Raw genomic sequence first — 22,868 nt, 5'->3', positions numbered from 1 at the left:
CAAAACGATGCTACTTGGCTAGCAGAATTAACCAAACAATGGGTCTCGAGCAGCTTTCTCTGCTGCAACCAAGGGTCCCAGAAGGAGCTCTGCGGGCAGCAAGGAAAGGTCTGTCGGGCTGCTAGCGGCCCGTTGGCCATACTTTGAGTACCACTGCTCTTGAGAGTTTATGTACTACAAAAGATGAAAATGTTTCGAAATACGTTTTAATAGGGTGACCAGATTCTCAAAACAAAAAACGGGGACAGGTCATAGACATAGAAGTAGGACTACGGTTTGCAGTAACCATCGACATAAAGGTAGGACTATTTGACAGCTGCCATGGACATAGAAAAAGGACTATAATGACAGCTCCCTCCACAGACCGAGATGAAGCATTACAGACGACAAATCAGAGGTCTTTTATTGGCTGTAATCATTAATTCCATTTAAACAGACTTTGCCTCAACATTTGCTATAGTTGGTGACCACGGCTTTAGTGCTGGTGGCGCCCTGTGCGACAGTGTTTGTTGGCGCCCCCCCAAGACCACCTCCACCACGGATTCTCTCACTAGCACCCTTTAACAGTGACCAAGTCTCCATAACCACTCTCTCTCAGATGCATTGAATTAGTTATATAGCGCCACTCATACCAGTGTAGGGTGTCCGAGCACTTCGCATCACACACACATTACACAGAGACAATCAATCATGCATGTGTAATCAGTGTATAGGAAATGTTACATAAGCCAAAGGACTAAAAGTGTAGTGAGTCACATGTCATCCATACTGGTAGGCAGTATAGTTTAAGAGTTCTTTGTGTGGAGAAGCACAAACGCAGAGTCGAAAAAGAAACAGCATAGTTGGGAGTTTTCTTTAATAATAAGAATCGATTTCTAGCCAAATTATACCTTTTTGCAACATTAATCAATGCTCTAATAATGTATACTTTGCAGTGTGTATGCAGTTCTAGGATGAAAGTTAATAGCTCACTATTCTATATCAGGACTTTAAGTTATAAATTGCAAGTAACAAAAGGATATCTCTTTTGAAAGCAGTAATCTGCTGATCTGTTTACATCATACGCACTCTGTAATCTACTTGGTACAGGTTCTTAGTGCCAATATCGGCAACAGTTATCACAAAGCACATAAGTACATAAGTGCATAAATAAAAACACACGACACTGTAATGTAAGTGGAGAAATATTGCTGCAGGTTTATTAGCATAACCAATATGCAAACAAGGTGGGTTATCTTACGGGCGATCCCAGGGCAGGCCAGCCCTATGCCGCCTGCCCATCTGATAAGCCTAGAGTCACCATGGCAACGCCAACTGGTGTATACCAAATATTGGGAGGGTCCACCCCTCCCATCCGTGGACCACCAGTCCACCTGCTTCACACGCCCCCCCGTGATGGGTGGGCGGAGCATAAATGGCAGCCCCCGGTTGCTCAGACCCACAACCGCCTTTCGGTTAACGGGGCGCCGTCGTTCTTCCAGGGGACCCGCTAAACATCCCTGGGTATCCTGGCCTAGCACCCCATGGTGCTGCTGCATGCTGTACCCCTTGGTAAGTGCAGACCCTGGATCGCCCTGTAACTCCTCCTGCAACACAAAGTAACACTGTTAGAAAAAACCTGCCCCCCCCCTTTTGTCCCTCCGGACGCCGGGTAAGCGGAGGGGCGGCAAGGCGAACGAGCGGACAAGAGGACGAGGAGGGGGCGGAGACAGTATAAGTACCCCTGTCTCCTGCCCGCCCTCGCCGGAAACAGCTATCTGTTGGGGTCTCCCCCGGACTAGCCCAGGGACTCGACCTCCCACCCCTGTGCCTTCCTGTGGCACTAAGGCGGCCGCCCTCCAAGGGGCGGGCCGCTGCGCGACCCCCCCCCCGGGCAGCCTTACATTGCAGCAGGCATGTTACCCCTCTACACTAACTTCACCAAAGTCAAAACCTCAACTATACAAAATGCTGATCTCTCTCCAGGAAGATTATTAATCACACGAGTTATCTTGACATTTATGTGAGGCCTGGTAATTGCTGGGGGTAAAGAAACGCTGCAGCAGGTGCTTCAAAAGCATAATAAACTTTAAAACACGGCGCCCCCAGGAAGCCAGCACCCGGTGCGGTGGCACCGCTCGCACCGCCCTAAAGCCGGCCCTGGACACGAAGTACAAACAGGTTACTGTTTCTAAACAAGGATATAAGCAGGTCCTGCAAGTAGGCTTTTACAAAATAAAGACATTCAAAGACGCACTGCCATCAGTAGCTGTTGGAGCAGGAGCGCTGCATTAACAAAACAAAGGTATCTCTGGAAGCACCCTAAGTGACCGGCATTCAGGTGTGAATGTATGCAGATTGCATCCTTTGACTTCTCGGCCTGGAGACAGAGGTCACATTCAAAGCGCTGAACCTCGCGCTGTGGAATGAAAGGAGCACCTCTCCCCACCCCCCATCCCATTCAAAGCCCGATTTCCCTTCCTGCTACAACGCTCACCTAAACGTCACGCTTTAATCAGTGCAAAGAGAGCATGCACGCGCATGCTCAAACAACCAAAACAAATGAAAAACCGGGACATTTGTATGTTTAACCCGGACACTGTTTAAAAACCCGGACATTTCATTGAATTGGAGAAAAGTGTCGGGACACGGGGACACTTCTCCAAAAACGGGGACCGTCCGGGGAAAACCGGGACGTCTGGTCACCCTAGTTTTAAATTTCCTTAAAACGTGCTTTGCATTTAAAAATTGCTTTATGATATTACACATTGTTATATAAAAACACTCTGAAATACTAGCACATTATCCTCAAAACATTGACAGATATATCTACAGTTTCAGGCAAACAATGGGGCTTAAGTGCTGTTTATCGTTCTATGATGTATTAAAAATAAAATAATGTAACATAAGAAATACATTATGAGTAACATGTGTAATATGGCCCTATATTGCTACATTCGTATTGCACAGTTTAGGTGACATTTAAAAAAATAATCACTAAACCTTTAGCCTCGTAGTTGTAAATCAATAGAACGTCTCAATGGCAACATAGACCCATATTATACCTCTAGTCTCGCACACTCTCTCTCTCTCTCTCTCTCTATTGGCAAGCCTTGCACCAGCGTAGTTAAGGTAAGTGTTAGAACTGGGGGTCTCTAGTTGGCAGAGGTAGGTGCCTTTGACCAAATAGGGACCCTTGCTTCTAAGTCAGGGAAAGGGGATTACACTACTGGATAACCCCTGCTCACCCCCAGCAGCAGCATTTGACTTACAAGCCCTGGGCACACATGGTGCACTGTACTAGGATCTGAAATAACCCAATCATGGAGTCACTAATCAATACATCAATTTAACATGGGGAACACTTGCACTGTGGCACTGAATAGCAGTGGCACAGTGCCCAAAGCATCTAAACCAGCAAAACATCAAAAACAGGAGGAGGCAATCAGAAAAAATGGAAGCGAGACTCACGCCAATGGTACCAGGTCTAACACATGTCCCCTCCAGCTGAATGTAGGGAGAACTACCCTTCCCCTTGGGAGTTCTCATCACTAAGGCAGAAAAATCTGGACAGACCATCAGCATTGGCGAGTTCTGTGCCAGGGCGGTGTTCTACCGTAAAGTCCATCCTCTGTAGGGAAATGGACCACCTCAACAACTTTGGGTTCTCACCCCTTATCTGCATCAACCATCTGAGGGGCCTGTGGTCTGTCTGAACCCGGAAGTGAGTCCCAAACAGGTATGGTCTCAACTTCTTCAGTGCCGAGAACACAGCAAATGCCTCACGTTCAATTGCACTCCAACTGTGTTCCCGTGGAAGTAACCTCCGACTGATGAAGGTTACAGGTTGGTCTAGGCCCTCCTCATTAATCTGTGATAGAACAGCCCCCACACCATGCTCTGAAGCGCCCGTTTGGACAATTAATTATTTTGAGAAGTTGGGCGCCTGAAGCACGGGTGCTGTGCACATGGCAGTCTTCAGGGTGTCAAAAGTCTTCTGTCAGTCCAGTTCACTTTCTTGGGCTGCTTCCTGGAAGTCAGCTCAGTCAAGAGTGCAACAATTTTGCCATACCCCTTGACAAACCTTCGGTAGTACCCCGTGAGTCCTAAAAAGGCTCTCACCTGTGTCTAAGTCTTTGGGGGTTCCCACACCAGGATGGTATCAATCTTGGGTTGCAGGGGCACCACCTGGCCGCTCCCTACCTGGTGCCCCAAGTACACCACGGAACCCTGCCCGATCTGGCACTTACTCGCCTTGATCGTGAGGCCTGCCTTGCGCAGTCCCATCAACACTTCCTAGAGGTGGCGCAGATGTTCTTCCCAACTGGCGCTGAACACTGCAATGTCATCCAGGTAGGCGGCGCTGAAATCTTCCAGTCCAGCCAACACCTGGTTGACCAACCTCTGAAAGGTGGCAGGGGCATTCTTTATCCCAAAGGGCATAACTCGGAATTGGTAGTGCCCATCTTGTGTGGAGAATGTTGACTCTCTTTGGCCCCATCAGTTAACGCGATCTGCCAGTACCCAGACGTCAAATCAAACGTGCTGATGTACTATGCAGCCCCTAACCGATCAATGAGATCATCAGCTCTGGGGATGGGGTGCGCGTCAGTCCTCGTGACTGAATTGAGTCCTCGATGGTCCACACAGAACCTGAATTCAGGTGTGGCACCTGGCGAGGCAGCCTTTGGAACCAAGACCACTGGGCTGGCCCAAGGACTGTTGGAGGACTCAATCACCCCTAAGGCAAACATCTTGGATACTTCCTCCTTGATGTAAGTCCTGACCTTGTCAGTCACTCTGTAAGCCTTGTGCTTCACAGGAGGACAGTCCCCAGTGTCCACATCATGGACGCACCGCTCAGTGACATCAGGAACCAAGGAAAACAAATCAGAGAATTGTTTCAACAGTTGGTGACAATCTTGCTGCTGATCAGGGGTCCGTGTGGCAGAGAGGCTGACACCTTCCACTGACCCATCTTGCTCTGTTGCAGACAGGAGGTCAGGAAGAGGCTCTGTCTCCTCCTCCATTCCATCATCCGTCGCTAGGAGCATGCCTACTTTGGACCTTTCTAAGTGGGGCTTCAGGCGGTTAACATGTAGGACCCGCAAAGGATTCCTTGGAAACCGCAAGTTCACCAAGTAGGTGACATCACTCTTGCGCTCCACCACCTCAAATGGACCGGTCCACCTGTCCTGGAGCGCACAAGGCTCTACAGGGGCCATGAACCAAACTTTCTGTCCAGGTTGAAGCTCAATCAGAATGGCATTCTGATCGTACCACCGCTTCATCTCTTCCTGGCTGGCTTCCAGATTCGCCTGAGCGAGCTCTCTGAATCGCCGAGTCTGGTTACTGAAGGCCAGCATGTAACTGTATACATCCTGGGGAGGTTTCCTGGGAGATTGCTCCCAGCCTTCCTTGACCAGACTCAAAGGTCCTCTTACCGGGTGTCCATACAACAGTTCAAAGGGACTGAACCCTAGGGACTTTCTTGGCACCTCACGGTAAACAAACAGAAGGCATGGCAAGAGGACGTCCCACTTACACCTCATCGGTTCCTCAAGACCCATGATCATGCCTTTAAGGGTCCGGTTGAATCTCTCAACCAGCCCATTACCTTGGGGGTTGTAAGGAGTGGTGAACTTGTAGGTAACACCACACTCCTTCCACAGGGACTTCATATAACTGGATATGAAATTGGTATCACGGTCTGACACCACCTCTCTGGGAAACCCCACACGGGAGACAATCCCCATCAGTGCACGTCCTACCACACGGGCCGTCACTATCCTAAGGGGGATGGCTTCCGGGTACCGGGTGGCATGGACCACCAAGACCAGGATAAACCTGTTGCCCATGGCTGTCTTGGGGTCCAGTGGACCCACAATGTTCAAAGGGGGTACTGACTACTGGGAAAGGTTGGAGAGGAGCCTTTTGCTTCCTTCCACTTTTCCCACTTGCCTGGCAAGTTTGACAGGTCCTACAATGAGTATCTGAACTCTTCCGCATCTGGAGCCAATTAAAGTGGGTGACAAGCCTCTCAAAGGTCTTGTCCTGCCCCAGATGTCCAGCTAAAGGTACATCATGAGCCAACCCTAGTAGGAAGGCTCTGAAGGGCTGGGGTACCACCAGCAGACGGACTGACCCAGGCTCAGCAACCTTAGGCTCTGTATTCAGGAGGTCGTTCTCCCAGTAGATCCAATGTGATCCAGACTGATCACCTGCTGCCTGGTTTGTGGCCTGTTGCCGCAAACCCACAAGAGAAGTGCACTTCTTCTGTTCTGCACAAAATTCCTCCCTCGAGGGTCCTCCTTCTTGCTGCCAATGGGTCAGCTCATGCAGGCCCCCAGTTCAGCAACCTGTTCCCCTGTAGGTTCCAGGACATCCCCCTCAAGGTCTGCCTCCTCCTGGACCATGGGAACAATGGGGGCTGGTTTCCCACACCCCCTACCTCTTCTCTTTAAGGCAGGTCCCTGGGGCATACTTTCAGGCTCCAGGACCTCTTCTACACCCTTACTGGCTGCCATAGACCGAGTGGTAACACACGCCCACTCAGGCAGACCCAACATCTCCAAATGAGCCTTCTTCTCCACCTTAGCCCAAGGGGAGCGTTCCAAATCATTGCCCAACAGACAATCCACAGGCATGGCTGGCCTCACAGCTACTTGAAGAGTACCAGAGACCCCCCACTCAAAGGGAACCTGAGCCACCTTGCAGTGGCTCTCTGTGTTGTCAGCAGCAACAACTGGGTAGAAGGCATTGGGGACAACCTGCTCTTGAGACACCAGGTGACACTTGACAGCTGCCACACTGGCTCCTGTGTCTCTAAGAGCCTCCACTCTATGACCATTTATGGTCACCCACTGCCTGTATTTCTTAGTGGTATCAGGCAGCTGAGCTTGAGGGACCATCTCAAAGTCTCCTAATGAGACAAGGGACATTTCTGCAGGACCCCACCCACCTTGGGCACCCTTCTCTTCCCCTCCCAGAACTACACTTGCCATCTGACGGGGTGGTGCACGTGGTGGCACTCTGGAATCCTTCATGGGACACTGTGCCCACTTGACCACACGTTAAGCAGTTGTAGGGGCCCCTCTGAACATGTTTACCTGTCGGGCCTCTTGCTTCTTCTCAGGGGGAGGCTGGGAACCCTTCCCTTGGTTCCCTTGGGAATTACTTTGGGGCCCTTTCTGGAACTCCCTTTGTTTACCCTTGTCCCCCGCACTCTTCTGCTGGGAACCCAGCCCACCTTTGGCGGAATCTCCCACATGACCCTTGTGGACCCTGGTACTGACCCAGCGGTCCGCCTCTTCAGCAAGCTTCCTAGGGTTAGTCAACTTGCCATCAATAAGGTGCTGGCGTAGCTCTTGAAAACAGTTAGCAGACAAGTGCTCCCATGCAAACAAATCATAGAGCTCTTCAAAAGTATCCACTTTGCTACCCTTCACCCAACCATCAAAGACTCTGCAACAGAAAGACATATATTCCACCCAAGTGGTTCCCTCCAGCTTCTTGCAACTCCTAAACCTCTGTCTATAGAGTTCTGGGGTCAAACCATACCTTGTCATCAGGGCTTCCTTCATGTGGGCATAAGACATCCTATTCTCACTGGGCAGGTCTAACAAAGTATCCCTCCCCTCACTCACAAAGCGGCCCCACAACCCAGCTCCCCAATCCTTCTCAGGGATCCGGTGGGCCAACATTACTATCTCATAGGCTGCAAACCACTGCCCAATATCCTCATGCTTGTGGAAATCTTTGATGACATCCTTGGGAATGTACACTCTGCTTTCTAAAGGCACAGATGGTGTGCTGCCACCAGAGGGATTGATCTCTAAGCCCTTTGCTTTGATCTCTAACTCCCTCAACATCCTCTCATGCTCCATTCTCATTCTCTCTCACGCCAAGGACAACTTGTTATTCTCCATGTCCCTCTGACCCTCCATCTTAAGCTTAGCCATCTCCAGCTTGTGTGCCCTATTTCTCTCCCTGTCTTCCAACTCTCTGGGGGACAGGTCTTTGGAAGGGACACTACTGCCAGGTGGGGACGGTACCCCTTCCCTGGCTGGAAACACTGGCCTACCCAGTTGCCCATCTGCATCCCCAGCTGGCTCCACCCCTGACTCAGGAGCATTTCTTGCTTCTACCCAGGCCCTCAGTGCCTTTTGGTAGTCATCCTTATTAGAAATGCCTGGTGTAGGAACTTTCAATTTCTTACAGAGATGCTTGAGCTGTTTCAAAGTGTAGGCTTCCAACCTCTCTTCCTTAAAATCAAGATCCATAGATGCAACATATGCTGGCCTACCCAATGGCAGTAAGAATTGGCAGTTCTCAGGAAAAAATAACAGTTCAAGGAAAAAAAATCTACCAAAACGTATGTGGCCGCATTTGGTCTGCACTCACTAGTAGTGTACACCAATCACTGTATATGAGTCACAAATGCAGGTCCAAATCCTCACCGCTGACCACCAATGTTAGAACTGGGGGTCTCTAGTTGGCAGAGGTAGGTACCTTTGACTAAATAGGGAAACTTGCTTCTAAATCAGGGAAAGGGGATTACACTACTGGATAACCCCTGCTCACCCCCTTGCTAGCTTGGAACGAGCAGACAGGCTTATCTCAGAGGCAGTGTGTTAAGCATTTGTGAACAAATACAGTAATACAGTGAAAACACTACAGATGGACACCACACAAGTTTTATAAAAATAAGTATTCATTATATAGACTTAACACAAAACCACAAACGACAAAAATCCACAATACTGTACTCAAAATTGACTTAAAGATGGTAGAATTAACTTAGTTCAGGTTGATGGTAAATGCGACACAGTTCTCACACAAGTACCTGGATGCGTAACGCATAATAAACCACAGGCTCCCAGCGTTGGAGATGCGTTGGTTCCTTGCTTCGGGGGAGACGATGCATCGCGCCTCAATGCTTGCGCAGAGTAGGGTATGCGATGCGTCTTGATCCTTACCGGAGAGGAGGTGATGCGTAGATTCTCGTGCTGCTGCCCGGTTGCAATGCGGCAAGATGGCGCCGCGATGCGACTATCCGGTGCGATGCGATAAGATGGCGCCCTTGATGCGACAATGTTGAGACGATGCGTGCACGCCCTGGCAGCCTTACGGCGACTCTGTACTTTGGAGCCACGACAGGCCCTGCAACCTTCTCCGATGATGTGACGGCGACCCTCACGGTTGTAACGCGCTTCTCCGGTGATGCGACAGTAGACAGCTGCGATGAAGACACGCTTCTGGGAGATGCGGCGGCAGCACGCTTCTCCGACGATGCGATGACTACAGCTGCGGCGGCGACACGCTTCTTCTTGTTGCGTCGCACTTCCAGCTCCCAGCGACACGCAGGTTTCTGCAGATAGAACTCCCAGCAAGGAAATTCAGAGGGGAGCTGGTGGTGAAGTCTGTTGTCCCTGAGACTTCAGCAGGAGGCAAGCACAAGTTAAAGCCCATGGAGAAATATTCTGCAAGATGATGAAAGTCCTCTGAAAGTTCCTTCTCCTCTCCTAGGGCACTGAAGACACCACTGTAGGCCAACCCAGCAACACAGCACACTGGCAGGAGGGAAGTACAACTCCTACAGCTTCCTTTGGTTTTTCTCCTTGGCAGAGGTTTGTCTTGTTGTTCCAGAAGTGATCTAAAGTCTTGGGGACTGGGTCACCATATTTATACTACTTTTCTCGTTGTTCTCTGAAGGCAGATAGGCCTTTGCCTAGTCCAAAACAGTTCTGGTCAGTCCTGGAGCACTTTGTTGACAAGACTCCTTCCTTCCTTTCAGAATGCAGGGCAGAGACATCAGACGCACCACAGGAGGTGGAGCCAGCATTGTGGAGGGAAGGCACAGCCCTATTCAGGTTCCAGGTGCAACTCCTCCCACCCATCTACATGCAGATCTTCCTATTCAGCCCTGTGCTGACTTACCCTCTCTCCTGGAATCCCCCAGCCCCTGTCTCTCACAGAACCAGACACACAATACACAACCTAGCAGAGGCAGGCTTGGACAGTTAAGCAAGAAAATACCTACTTTCTAAAAGTGGTATTTTCAAACACAGAATGTTAAAACAAACTTTACTAAAAGATTTATTTTATCATTCTGAGTTCAGGCATACTAAACTCAAATTTCTACCTAGTTCCCTGAGTCCGTTAGGATTATAAGATGAAATAATCAAACTGCCCATTCTGGCCTATGGGGAACAGTAGCCTTGCAATAGTGAAAAACAAAAATGGCTGTAATTCACTATTAGGACAGGCCACACACACCAGGGCATGTCCTACCTTATACTTACAATGCACCCTGCCCTTGGGCCTACCTTAGGGGTGTCTGATATGAAGATAAGGGAAGGTTTAGGGACTGGCAAGTGGGTGCACTTGGTCAGTCAGCATGGCAGTACCAGACTGCACATAGGCTCTGCAATGGCAGACCTGAGACACACTTTACAAGCTGCTTCTGTGGGTGGCACAACCAGTGCTGCAAGCCCACCAGCAGCATTTGACTTACAAGCCCTGGGCACAGATGGTGCACTGTACTAGGGTCTGACAAGTAAATCAAATAACCCAATCATTGGGTCACTCATCAATACATCAATTTAACATAGGGAGCACTTGCACTGTGGCACTGAATAGCAGTGGCACAGTGCCCAAAGCATCTAAACCAGCAAAACATATCACAAACAGAGGAGGCAATCAGAAAAAATAGAAGGGAGACTCACGCCAATGGTACCAGGTCTAACAGTAAGGTAAGACTTAACATATCCATAGGAAAGCCATTTTCTGTTTTCTTACAAACGTTGCCACTTTTTGATCAATCTGCAGAAACTTTCCAAAAAAAGCTCTTCACTTTGGTTCCTTCATGGAAAGTTTTGCATTGATCTGTTTAGTGGGGGGCAAGAAAAATGAGGTTTCGAAAGCATGATTTCCAAATTTAATTGCTAAAGGGAAGTTTGCTCTCCAAAAAAGAAAAAAGTTCTGCAGTAAATTTGACACAAAGTTAAAACTTTACTCAGAAAGCATGCATTTTGTAATCTGATGTCAATCTGTTCAGCCATTTTTGAAATTGAGCATTAAAAGAGGAACGCAGGTTGTGGACCAAAGGATTAAACCTCAGAAAAACTCAGAGAATGGTCTCGGCCTGGCCATCAAGGGGTTAACCCACTGAAAAATGTAAAGAGATCTTGACCACTGCATTTTGTTGTACTGGCTCAGGGGCAGATTTACAAGGACTGACGCATCTCTTCATATTAACAGAGATGCGTCTGTTAATTTGCTTCATGCAAAAAAAACACTTGCGCCACCATGGATGCGTCACATTTACAATGCAGCACACAGGGGTGTAAGGATTGACAGATGCATGACACATCTATTGGCGTAAAGGCAACGCATTGCTGAAGTCGTGTCGCAAGCACGACGCAACTCCAGCAATGCTTCGGAATGCCTATTTCTATAATGCTGCATCACTCCTTATGCCTGCTTCAAGTAGGCATAAGGTTTTGACGCAGTGGTGTCTTAAAAGTGACCCCGTGAAATCTTGTAGATTTCACTGTGTCACTTTTACAAAGCTTTCTTCCATCGGAAAACCCACCCTGAATACATTATACCTGATGCAGGTATAATGTGACGCAGGGCTTTACAACTTAGCCCATCTCCATAGATGTGTCACGTTTTAAATGTGTGACAGCATGGCGCATTGTTTACGACGCCGCTGCGTCACAAACATGACGCAACAGTGGCGTAAATGTGTCACAAGGGACTTGTATATCTGCCCCTCAGTACCTACATTTTTTTAAATGCCGATTTTGATTGGCTGGGGAGCTTTTGCTCCTATCTGCAATTTCGGTTCAGCGAATCCAGAGAAAGAACAGTGGTCCTTTACAATGTGATTGGTTGGCTGCAACATGAGAGAACTGTTGCGGCCGTCATTACGGGACTGGAGGACTTGCTCCCCGAGTCCTGAATAAATGTAAAAAAAGACATATAAGTGGGCACGGTGAGCACACCATGAGGACAGGCTCATGTAGGGGAGTCCTAAATGGACCATTACTTAGCCTAAGATGTCTTAAAATTTATTTTAATCTCAGGGACCGTTATCCAGCAGCTAGATCAGCAGTACCCAGAAAGATTCTCCTGTGATTTACTGCAGTTCCAACCATGTTCCACGGTAACAATTGTGGGCCGCATTTATGAAAAAGTGATGCATCGCTGAGTGAAAACAGCGATGCGTCACTTTTCATTGCGCCCTCCTTGCGACATGTTGGATGCGTATTTCTGAAGTAACTGTAGGCACAAAAATGACTCTTTTGCTGGAGTGTGTCACAAAAGTGTCGGAACTTCTTTAATGGGTCATTTTCACATGGGCAAGTCCCATTTCAAATGCGCCTGCTGTGAGGCAGGCATAAAATATTGATGCATTTGCGTCCTAGAAGTAGCGCAGTGAAATCTCATAGATTTGACTGCGTCACTTCTACGAGGCTTATTTGCGCCTGAATGCCACCTCTGCATACATTGGGGCTTATTTATGAGCCCTTGCGTCACTTCTGCGTCGCCGGTGCAACACTTTTTGTGACGCACTAGCAGCGTAAGAAATGCTCCATGTTGTGTCATATTTACAAAGTGCTGCATCTAGGTAGATGCGTCACTGTGCAAACCCCTGCGTCACATTATACCTGCGCCAGGTATAATTTATGCAGGGTGGGCGTTCCGACGCAACGTTTTCATTTCTCCTCGGTTTTTCCTCTTTCAATGCGTGCTGCATTGTACAGCATTGAAAGAGGAAAATGCCTGTAGTGATTGTTTTTGTGCAGGAAGGTGTCCCTTCCTGCACAAAAACAATCTCCCCATGACGCAAGCATCCTTGCACCATGGTGCAAGGGTGCCTGCACCAGCGCATGGCAGCAGTTTGTGCGCCAACGCAGGGGAGAGCACAGGAACGCAACATATTATTGTAAATATGTTGCATTCCTGTGCTGTGGAACTGCCGCAGCGTGGCGCAGCCAAAGGGCTTGCGTTGCCGTCCTGCGGCACTTCCTTGTAAATCCGCCCCCAGGTTCACAATTACAATAAAGGTAGAGAAATATGTACATTTAGGGTGTTATTTACAAACCCCTTGCGCCACTTTTGCGTCATTTTTAACATGGGAAAAGTGACGTACGTGTGGCGCAAGGAGCTTGTAAATCTGCTCCTTATAGTTAAAGACCTAAAAAGGCCAATGTTACTTCTCAAATCATGTTTCACAATGTAATATTGTACCCTTCGCTCCCCAAAGAAAGGGTCTAATAATCAAGGCTGGGGAAGGAGAGAGTTAAAATGCGCTGTTTTAGAGAGAATCCTGGAAGCACGTCCTCTGTCTCTGCCCTTCACCCCCAAGGCCTCGTGGCTAATAATATCTAACAAGACAAAAGGGCTCAGAGTGACAAGAAGGAAGGGCTAACAAAAATGCAGGGTCCTGACCCCTCCCGGGGAGCTCTGAGAGGCCCGACATAAGACCTTTCAACCTCTTTGAATGCTCGTTCTGTCCTGCCCTGACCCAGAGAGGGGCAGGGCACTCGGCCAGACAGCTGCCTCAGAAAGACCTCCTCCTGCCCTTGAGAGGAGAGATGCGGCAAGGAAAGGAAAGACGGAAATGGAGGACAAGTGAAGCTGAAAGAGGGGAGAAACGGGAGGGAAGAGGAGGGGAGACGTGGGGGAGAGAGGGGAGGGGATAGCATCTGTATTAGATGCACTGGGACTCAGTATGTGAACACATGTGGTTCAGAGATCTGTGTGCAAACTACAAGTGATAGTGTCATAAACTGTTGTTGGTTGAATCGTTCATCCTTCCAAGGTCGATAACACGAATCCCCGTTAAAGGTCTCTTCTGCAATGAGCGTGCACGGCTACTTCCAACCCACAGAAGGGTGGAGGGTCCTTCTGACACCGAAGCAGCGATCTCTGGCCACCAGATTAACAAGTCACTTTCCAGCCAAGTAACGTCAGGACTAATGGTTTCCCCAGGTGATTCGGCTTCAGAGAGATTTCCCACCAGGCTCCCCAATGTAAGGCCCAGCAGCTGAGGTGGTGGGAACAAGCCCGAGAGGTCAGCAGGTGAAATAACAAACATATGTACTGGGATTACCCACCGGGGGGCAATGGCAGACATGGAGTGCTGGGGAGCCGAGTTTACCCTGGCGATGGCTGGGGCACCACTGTTGGGCAGGGCCTTAACTTAAGAGACATTCAGGGTTGTGATGGCTCCACTGAGGCAGCCCTGTGGCTGTCTAGGCGACCAATGAGACTCTCAGAAAGCAACCTCGAATATTGAACGCAATTATATTAGGGGCTCAATCTTGGCCCACAGAGCACAGCTCACATATCATATATTACTACCCAGGAGGACGGCTCAACGAGTTGATCTTCCGCTGCTAAAAAAAAATGATTGGTAGGTCATGCAGGAGGCTCGGCAGGTCAACAGTTCAATAGATCTGAATCCTGGCGATGACGTCTCAACTTCCCAGTCTTCCCAATGTCGGTAAATTGCGTACATTCAAATAGGTATCAGTAACATCTTATTTATAGCGCTTATAACAGGTGTGCATTATGATTTATGAAGCGCTAAATAAATCACGTTATTATTATTGACAGCATCCTTGAATTTTGATAAGCACTAATTATGTTCAAGTTATTTGTACATAGCCTTTAGATTTTATAACATTGTTTTATAATGATCTCTACAAATTAGCCAGGGCGTTGGATAAAATGTAGTCACAATTAAACACATAAAAGGTTTGATGCAGAATAGCTATGCTTTGGCAAAGGGGAAAAATAACCTGGATTGAAAGATTCAGAAGGAACGTTTAGCAATTACTTTGACTCCCTATTTCAACACTATATTGAAAACACCCCCAACGGAGAAACCATAATAGGGAAGGACTATCACTGTAATTGCACTGTAAATACTTCTAGGAATGTAGTATTATTGCCCCTGCTCCATTGCTTTCTCTTCAGTGGGGGTTATAACATTATGAAGCTTTAAATAAAGAGTTCTTATCCTAATTGATCACATTATGTTAAATGTGGTTCCTCAGCTTCTTACCTCTCCCCTCCCCCCCCCCCCCCCGGTTTCCTGGGTCTATAGTGCAAAAGGACTCCAAGCTGAAACAGCCAAGTACACCTTTGTGGGGCATGACTGTCGATGTAAGTAAGGCAGAGCAGTCCAGGACTTACTCAAGGAAGTGATGTAGGCTAACTACTCAGAGAACACTAAAATACAAGTATATAAAATAATAATTGAATGTCAAGTCGGTGCTTTACTCCATGAAAGGAAAAGTGCTTTAATACACATATGATACAATACCGTACATGAAATAACAATAGATGTAGAAAACATGGATTATTTAGCTGCTTCCTAGCCAGTAATATGACTCAAAACGTTACTATGGTACTTATGTGCTAAAAGTTGTACTTTCTGTTGACGCAGTAGTCTAGGTCCAATGTGCGCCACTGTTAGCCGAAGTCACCAGTCTGACTTTGCCAGCACAGAAGGCAGGCTCACAAGCCACTGGCCATTTTTTGTTGAATGGAGATGAAGGCGCAAGCGTGCCCACGGGTTTGGAACTTTGGCACCAATGTCAACCCTTCCACAGAGGTACAAAACCTAAAGAGTAGCTGTTTCACACTCTTAAAAGGATTAATGGTTCACCTTGCTTCTCTTTAAAGTCAAATGCATCTTTCTATGTGCACAGCAGTGACTTGGGTCTCCTGTGCTGTTTCAGGAAAACATAGGAGGTTTTGATGCACCTTTTACAGAACATGTATAGACACAGATAACTACCTATTGAACCATTATCAAAGTATGAAGTACCCACTCAAATCCCTAGCAAGAAAAGCAATTTAATCTCTGGGGTAGGGAGGCAGCATCCTATGCTTAGTCTCTTGGGCAAAGTTTTGTGGGAGTCTGCTAGTCCACTGGCTAGTTGTTAGGAGATTGGGCCAGTTCTGTTGCCGGTACACCAGAACGCCCCTTCTAAGGCACAGGTTATTGAAAGTGTTTATTGCGCTGGGGTGCCCACATGCCACATATCCAGGGGTTTGACCCAGCAACCTCTCCTGCAAAGGCAAAGCCGTTGACAATAAACTGGGGTAAAAAATTGAATAGCTCAAAAACCACTTGACTGATTTGATTAAGTCAATGGTTCTGAACTCAGAACAACTACATCAAGCCACTTCCAGGCCCCATCAGGCAACAAAGTGACACATATGTTTCCTGCAGCACAGGTGAGGTCTTGGGTGAAGAAGGTTCACCACCGCGAGATTAGGCAACTCTGCTTGGCTTCCAGGCAATGTAGACAACTGTAATGATTATACATTTGGGTGGTCTCCTGAAGAGCAGCTGGGTAGTGTTGTGTCCTGGAGTGGTGCAGACCTCAAGTTAACCCTCGCCAGTTCCTGCAGGCAGCCGAGAGTCTGAACTCGACTGGCCGGCGGCTCTCCTGTGTAGGGCACAGACCATCATCCTCTTCCAAAGAAGACAGGAGGTTTCTTTCCTGACAAGGCACTTCTGTGGTAAATATTTAAATTACCTGTACTATTTTTTATGCGGTAAAGTCTAGTAAGAATAACTCAGTCAAAATAAGAGGCAGAATCCGTGGTATTAGAGGTTCTGAAAAGGGCTTTATTCCTTACAAAGGAATTATAGTTCGAACTAGGCAATCTTATTCCATCACCACGAAGGTTCAGGAAGGGATAGGCAATACATTATTGACAAGTAACAATATATATATGAAAAGCATTGCATTAAGACAGATGCAGGAGGCGTAACAGCTGATAATACAGATGAGAATACACATACGTAATGAAAATAGGCGTAAATACAGGCGTATACTAGAAACGTCATTTAAAATGATGTCACAAGTGGGTGGATCCATAAGAGAATCCTGCAGTGTCAGCAGAAATATTTGGCAGAGATGCGCGCGCAGCCGCATGACGTGTGATTGACGTGCAACTAGAGGGTGAAGGGGAATTGACATTCAGCTCTACATGTGGAGACAGAAGTCTGGGGGGTCAGGTCAACCTAATCCCAAATAGTATCTAATATCTTTGTTTAAGGAACTGTTTTATCCAAAAGGAAAGGTCTCTCGGACGGAATCTATTCTATACTGACTGTTAGTGCATGTACAAGCGTCTATGTGTCTACACGAGATGCGAGGGGGCAGGAATCTTCCATGGTAACAGGGGCTATGAATTACTTGTATAAAGACAGCGAGGCCGAGCCCTTTGCTCGGTAGCTGGAAGGATGTTTACCTAAACTACTAGACAGGAATGCATTGGGTGAGGAGCGGAGCAGATAACTTGAAGGCTGAATACAGTTTTTGGCAGGCAACAGGCCGCGTCAGGCACCGTTAGCCGCGCAGAGAGTAAGACAAAGTTCATGGACACGGATGCAGGTCCAGGCTGGAGCATTTCAGAGGCAGAAGCAGGAAAAGGCTTGATGACAGAATTCAGGGCCTACTCGCCTGAACTGTAAAACTAGAAAAGTGAACCATATAAAGTCGGTGGCCAATCATACTTAGGAATGGAATATTCGACCCATTCCTGGCGGATCTAAAAGAGGGCATGTTGACGTTGGACGCACATGTATTTGCGTCTTCATAGCTGGAACTGGAGGGAACATACATGTACTTGTAGCATGTACATGGAGCCGTTGGGGTCTAAGATAGGGGATATAACTGGTCATAAAATTCATATTTCCTTATTCCCTCCTTGTCCCCTACGGACCCTTATGAAATATCCATTTTCATCAATCCATCAATCTGTTCATATAGCATCATTTGTTCTTCTTTCTTCTTCCGGGATCTTGAATGAAAATTTGAAGGCGGGATACACGATGTGGCACACAGACCACAAATCGCTGGCCCACATTGTAGACACAAGCAACAACTGAATAGTATGAGAAAGCCAATACCTAGGAAGGATAGGATCCTCCATCCCCAGGCTGACAACACGCTCCAGAACCAACCGGACCAAGTCCAGGTGCCTGGATTCTGGTGTATCTGGCTTACGATTTTATGAAGTCGAGTTATGGCTTTATATACTGACGGCGCGTTTTCTGGTATGAAAACACAGCAACTTGATCCGATGACCCTACAAGCTCCGCCCCTATCGGCCAGAATGACGTCAAGGACAAGACGATTTTGAAGAACAACAATCCGCATCGCAGACTGCTCCTCTGTTAAGTTGCCTAAGGCGGAAGTAGTTTCATTCACTACTGCTTCAAGGGTTCTAGTTAATCTACGTATCAGCTTACTATTAGTGACTGTACCTATGTAGGGAAAGAAACCTTTATTGAAATCTGTATATTGCTCCCATGCTGTTTCAGTGTAGTCGACAATCGGGATATCTCTCTGCTGTCTATTGTGTACTAAATGGGTATTCCTATGGTAATCAGGCGGGGCTAGGAAAACAGGTGGCAGAAGGAATGCAATGTAACAGGTACCATCCCAATCTAGGGGTAGGCGTATGTATGCGGTGTGACCACAAATGAAGTAGGAGTGACGAGAAGCTCTAAATGTAGACTTGCCTTTATCACTGAATTCTATTACAGTGGTACATTTACTATGGCCCATGTGTATTGAACCATTCTTTCTTACACATAATTCGCCTCTAACTGGAAATACTGACATAGCGGGCAAGATTGGTGTAGCTTCGGATTCAACATTCAGGATCATGAGATTAAGTGTAAAGTTACCTAATCCATATACTTCATTTTCTAGATCAGTTCCTGTTCTTTTGGGAAATCCCTCCTTGTTAAGGTAGCAGACCTTAAGTAAAACTAGGTTCAGGTTTCCCCAAACCCAGTTGTATTGATAAACTACTGAATTTGAATCTAGGGAATTAATCAAACTAAACCATGCTCCACAGGAGCCATTGTGTGTGAATGGGTACGGAAAGAGGGACAGAACTCCCTTGTATTTCTGATAGGGAGGGAGTCGGCCGCATATCCAACAATTTGTAGCATTGCTGGTCTGATGAGAATGATGTAACATACTAATGAATGTGTTGTTGCGCAGCGCAAATCTATAGGACAACTCATGCGGGGGTAATTCGCTAAAAGAATGTTCGGCAGTAGCATTGAAAGCACGCTTGGAGATAGGGTAATACATGTGTAATAATATACTGGAAATAATAATCAGAAGACTTAGAAAAAACATAATTAACAATGCCACTATGCAGTGACTACGAAGTGATTTACAGTACGCCTGTTTCTTGAGCTGTTCCTGTCTATTTCTCTCTCTATTTCGGTCTAGAGGATACATGTCAGAGACAAATTCAACCGATTCACCTTGGAGAGGACTTAAACAATCAAATTGTCTGACTTGCTAGACCTTAGTTTCAGTTTATAGTTTTGTTTTTCAGTTTTGTCAACCAGGGGGAGTTTTGAGTCAGTCTGTGAGGGAATGCAGGGCTGAAAATTCAAGTCGGATGATAGTCCATGAAACTTTTTGATATGGCTCGAGTGCAACCACCCTTTACGTCCCTCAATCTTCACAGCTGTCCTTGTGGTCAATAAGACGAGTTTAGGCGACTGCCAGCGAGGCTCCAGCGGGTTCCTTCTGTCGAAGTTCCTTACAAGTACGATATCTCCCGGAACCACGTCATGGGGCTTCACCTCAGTGTTATCGGGAAAAGCTGCAGCTACCTGTGAACGACAAGATTGTAGTGCAGACATCAAGGAAGCCAGGTAATCTGTCAGCATATTACAATTAACATCAGTTATTTTACGAGGTATAGGCGTCCCCCACATATTTGGTGGTCTACCGAAGATCACCTCATACGGGGATAGCCCTGTTCGAGAGTGTGCTACCATTCTCATGTAAAAGAGCGCAACCGGTAAAGCTACTATCCAGTCGACACCTTTTTCTCTACATACTTTGGACAGTCTAATTTTCAGAGTTTGATTATGTCGCTCCACGAGACCTGCTGCCTCGGGATGTCGGACACAGTGGAATTTCCATTGGTAGCCTAATAGGAGTGAAACATGTTTCATTAGCTCGGATGAGAATGGCTGGCCATTATCTGAGTACACGACAAGGGGCAAACCATATCGTGGGAAAAATTCTCGAACTAACTGTTTGGCAGTAGTCGGGGCAGTGTAATCTGAGACGGGATACGCCTCTGTCCACCGGGAAAGAGCGCATACAACTACGAGGACATATTTGAATCCTCGACATCGTTCCATCTGGATATAATCCATCTGGAGGACTTCAAAAGGGTGGTCGGGCGGTTGAAATCCACCCTGTTCTACAGGTACGCCTTTTCCTGGATTGAACTGACAACAAATCATGCAGGTACGTACTTTCTGTTTAGCTGCTGCTCGCAAGTGTTTATTGAACCAAATGTGTTGAATACTGTCTAGCATAGCTTTCTCTCCTAGGTGCGCTGGACTATGTATTGTGTTAATGATGACCTGAACCATTGAGTCGGGGAGAAACCATATAGATTTTCCCTTCGTCATCCATCCTTGATCTGTTTGGATCCCTCCTAATTCAGTCCATCTCTTTATTTCTTCTGGTGTAGCATGTGTCTGTATGTCAATTACATCAAGGGCGGGATCCTTAACTGTCATGCAGTGTGTTGGTATCGGAACTATTGTCTTTGTCGTGTCAGTTGGACGAGTCTGATTCTGAGCAGTCTGTTTAGCTGTTCTGTTAGCTAGGTCGTTACCCTGAGAAATAATGTCAGTCACTTTTGTATGGGCTTTGCACTTCATAATCGATATTGCAGTAGGCAGATGTATTGCATCTAACAGAGCTTGAATAAGGGGACCGTGCTGGATGTGGGCACCGTGAGAAGTTAAATAACCTCTCTCTCGCCAAAGCACGCCGAAGTCATGGACGACTCCGAATGCATAACGTGAATCTGTGTATATGTTGACTTTCTTATTTTTGGCTTGAATACAGGCTTGTGTCAGAGCGATGAGCTCTGCTGCTTGAGCTGACAAGGTATCGATACAATTTGTTTCAATAATTTCAGTGTCTGTTGTGACTGCATAAGCGGCCACTAACTCTCCTGTACTTGTTCTCATGCATGAACCATCTACATACAGTGTCAGGTCTGGATCTGATAATGGAATATCTATCAAGTCTTGTCTGGGTTTCGTCGTAATAGTAATAACTTCAATACAATCATGTGCCAATGGGTCTGTTCCACTTAATGGCAAAAGTGTGGCAGGATTTAATGTACTACAACGTCGGATTTCTATGTGTGGCTGGAACAATGTTAATTCATAACCCGTCAGTCTTGCTATAGTCAAGTGTTGTGTTTGGGTCCGGTTCAAGAGAACCTCTACTGCGTGTGGTACTTGTACTGTCAATTGATGTCCTAACACTATGGCATCGCTTTGTCTGATTGCTAAAGCTGTTGCTGCGACTGATTTCAGGCACGCAGGAAGAGCCTGAGCTACGGGATCTAATGTACTAGAAAAATAAGCACATGGCTTGTGTGATCCTGCCTGTTCCTGCGTGAGTACTGACAAAGCAGTACCTTCACGTTCTGTAACAAAAAGTGTAAAACGTTTGCTGTAACATGGCGTTGCTAAAACAGGTGCTTGGCATAAAGCTTTCTTTAAGCTTTCAAAAGCTTGTGTATGTTCCTGAGTCCAAGGGAGGACAGTCGATGTCGCTGCCTCCTGTGTTGTCAACTGAATGAGTGGTTTCGCTAGAAATGCATATTGAGGGATCCACTGCCTACAGTACGAAGTGAGGCCTATGAATGCCCGTACCTCCTTTTGTGTCTTGGGTGGCGGCATGTTAACAATTAACTGGATAGGGTCGGGTGTAAGCTGTCTTCCCCCCTTGGACAGCAAGTGCCCAAGGTACACAACTTGCTGGACACAGAATTGTAGCTTTGAAGGGGACACTTTGTGCCCCTTGTCTGCTAAGAAATGTAAAACCGTCAGTGATGCTTTTTCACATTCGGGTTCGCTTCGGGCGGTGATCAGCAGATCATCGACGTATTGAAGCAGGGCAGTGTTAGCTGGCATGTGGATACTGTCAAGTTCTCTTTTCAGTGCTTGGCTATAGATGCTGGGGCTTTCTGTGAATCCTTGAGGTGCGCGTGCGAATTTAAAACTTCGTCCATTTAAACTGAATCCGAACAAATATTGGCTTTCCGGATCGATTGGGACGCTAAAGAAAGCGTTCTTGAGATCAATTACAGTAAAGAACGTTGCTTCTGAATCTATGGCTGTTAGCAATGAAGAGATATCTGGGACCACGGGGTATTGTGGTACAATGCATTTATTTAATTCTCGCAGATCAATAACTAATCGATATACTGGTGGTGCTTTTGGATCAGTTCGTTTAAGAATCGGAATTCTCGGGGAATTACATACATTGGAGTCGGTTTCCACAACCACTCCTTGTGCAATGAGCTCGTCAATGATTTGCAGTAAAGCCACAACAGCATCTCGGGGTAACTTGTATTGTCGTATTCGTGGTAGTACCACTCCTGTTTTGATTGTGACTCGATATGGTGTAATGTGCATACAACCTACATCAGTGGGGCCTTGCGCCCATAAATGTGCAGGTAGATTCTGTAACCGGTGATCCATGTCTCTAGACACGTAGTGACCTTTAAAGTCACGCAAAAATAGTCGTACTCCTTCCGGAGAACAACATATTACAGCTCCTAGAGCCTTCAATGTTTTTATACCTAACAAGTTTTCTGGACATGATTTCGTAAGTAATAGATCTGTAGTCCGTGTTAACGGACCGACTGTGAATGCAAGGGGTTGTGATACTTCGTTAATAGTAGGCTTTCCTGAAAAACCAAGGGAAATATTTTGTGAACCTGAGAGGGGTACCCCTGGGACTTCGCTGTGACGGATAGTGGTTCTGCTTGCC

Source organism: Triturus cristatus, chromosome 7 (assembly GCF_964204655.1).
Source record: "Triturus cristatus chromosome 7, aTriCri1.1, whole genome shotgun sequence".
Taxonomy (NCBI): domain Eukaryota; kingdom Metazoa; phylum Chordata; class Amphibia; order Caudata; family Salamandridae; genus Triturus; species Triturus cristatus.
The sequence above is the reverse complement of the archived record's forward strand: the minus strand, read 5'-3'. Positions refer to the sequence as shown.